Here is a 2192-nt window from a genome sequence, read left to right on the forward strand (position 1 = left end):
TCATTTGAAAGAGTCAATAAGCTGAAGGGAAGGAGTGTTTAAGTTACCTTCTACCTGAAATTCTGATAGATTTTTAACACTCCCCCTCACCAAAATTAGGGAAATTAAGAAGTCTTAGAGGGAAGTCCTTTCACAGAGAGATAATTCCTTAAAATAGACAGGGGAGTCAGTGCTTGGTAACTGCAGCAGATGGTGTTTGGCAGTAGTGTTCCAAGGGTTCTGCACTGTTTATGAGAATGTATATAAATGGTTTTGGAAAGGGAGGAGAGCAGTGAGGTGACTAAGTTTGCTGTTGATACACAATTATTCAAGGTAGTGAGGATGAAGGCAGACTGTGAAGAATTACACAAGGATCTGAAGAGACTGTGTGACTGGGCAATAAAATAGCAGCTGAAATTCAGTGTAGATAAATGTGAAGTGATGCATGTGGGGAAAAACAATCCTAGCTTCACATATAAAATGATTGGCTCCAAGCTGTCTGTTGCCACTCAGGAGTGAGACCTTGGGCTATGATGGATAGTTCCATGAAAACATCAGCCTGTGCTTGACAGCAGGCTAAAAAGCAAATCAAACTTTAGGAATTATGAAGAAAGGACCAGAGAACAAAAGAGATAATGCCATTATGCAACCATATAAATCTATGGCTCCCCTTTACCTTGGGCACCACAAGTGGGTCTGACTTGCTAATCTCCATGAGGATGCATTAAGATGGGAAGATTCAGAAGTGGGAGAGGAGTGTGTGTGCAAAGGGCTGAGTAGGCTGGGACTCTCTTGTCTGGGGAAAAGTCAGCCAAGGATGGTTAATGATAGGTTAAGAAAAAATGTGATTGGGTAGAGAGGGATGGATCTGTCATCGCCTCTTTCAGCACAGGAGTTAAGGGCCATTGAATGAAGCTTGTGCAAACTGATTGAGAGCAGGTGAAGGCATCTCTTTCAGAAGGGAATAATGTACCTTGCTAAAGCTGTGCAGAGGGTCTGGGGGAGAACGGACAAATAATTGGATGAAATGCCAGGTCAAGGAGGGCCAGATGTAGAAACCCTAACAAGCTTGAGAAATCTCTTGAAAAAATGCTGGAGACTGCAAGAGCTTTGTTGGAAATACTGTACATGTTTGTCCTGTAGTTTCAGTTGTGACTGCCTTTGCTCTCTGCTTGAGACTGGTAAGTGGATTTGAGAGAGCAGGGTCTATAGACTGACTCTTTGAGCCCTGTCAGAGATCTATGAGGGGGATGCAAGCAGACAATTCATACACCAATTGCAGGCTACTGGGACTTCGATTTCTCGTTATCCAATACTGAGTGCAAAGATCATTACAGAGAAAGGACTCTGATAGCACAGCAAGCCTGTTACTCCAGTCTCATGTAGTCTTAATGTTAATGCATCTACAAGTGCTTGCAGTGCAAATTCAAATGTGATTGATGCTGGAATCTCTGAGCATATATCAGTAGCAGGAAATTAATTCCTTGTGAACAGGAGTAGTGTTCAAGGAAATCAGAGTTTCTGAAGTTATGCAAGAAGGTATTCACAGATAGAAATCAAAGATTTTGGTAAGACCCCCCTCCAAATGTATAAATATGTAGATAAATATATTTTTGGCAAAAAATAATAAATGCATCCTCCTTCATGCATTTAATTTTTTTCTAAAGTCAGTCATCTGTATTGACTGCACGTATTACTGCATATAAGCATTCATTTCACTACATAATTATTCAATTAGAGAGATCAAGTATTGCTCAGTCAATTCCAATAAATTGAATACTATCTAAGAATTGTAGATCAAGCACTCATTTCCTTACCTGTTTCCTAAGGAGTGCTGATTTACATGAATGGTGCTGCTTAGGATTGAAGAGAAATCTGACTGAGGGATGAGAACAACAAAGTAGCCTGATGTGTATAGCAAACATTGTGGATGTGACAGCCTGGTCAGAGAGCAAGAAAAGTGGTTAAGTTTTCCAGAATCAGCTTGTGAGGCTTTAGGGAGTTGAAGAGAAACAATGATAGCTTGTTACTATCAACAACCTGCAGGTGTTGCTTTCCTACTCTCTGTTTTTTCTCAAAGATTGTTTATAAGAAAGGTGTTTTGTTAATTAACCAGTCAGGTGAAATGTATTAACTAATTGACCAATCTGGCCTATCTGTATCAGAGCAGTGTGTAAAAAGAGAGAATTGGCAGTAAGGTGAGCTGCTGAGCA

The sequence above is a fragment of the Passer montanus genome, unplaced genomic scaffold (genome assembly GCF_014805655.1).
Source record: "Passer montanus isolate IOZ18808 unplaced genomic scaffold, ASM1480565v1 scaffold1, whole genome shotgun sequence".
In the NCBI taxonomy this organism is placed as follows: Eukaryota; Metazoa; Chordata; class Aves; order Passeriformes; family Passeridae; genus Passer; species Passer montanus.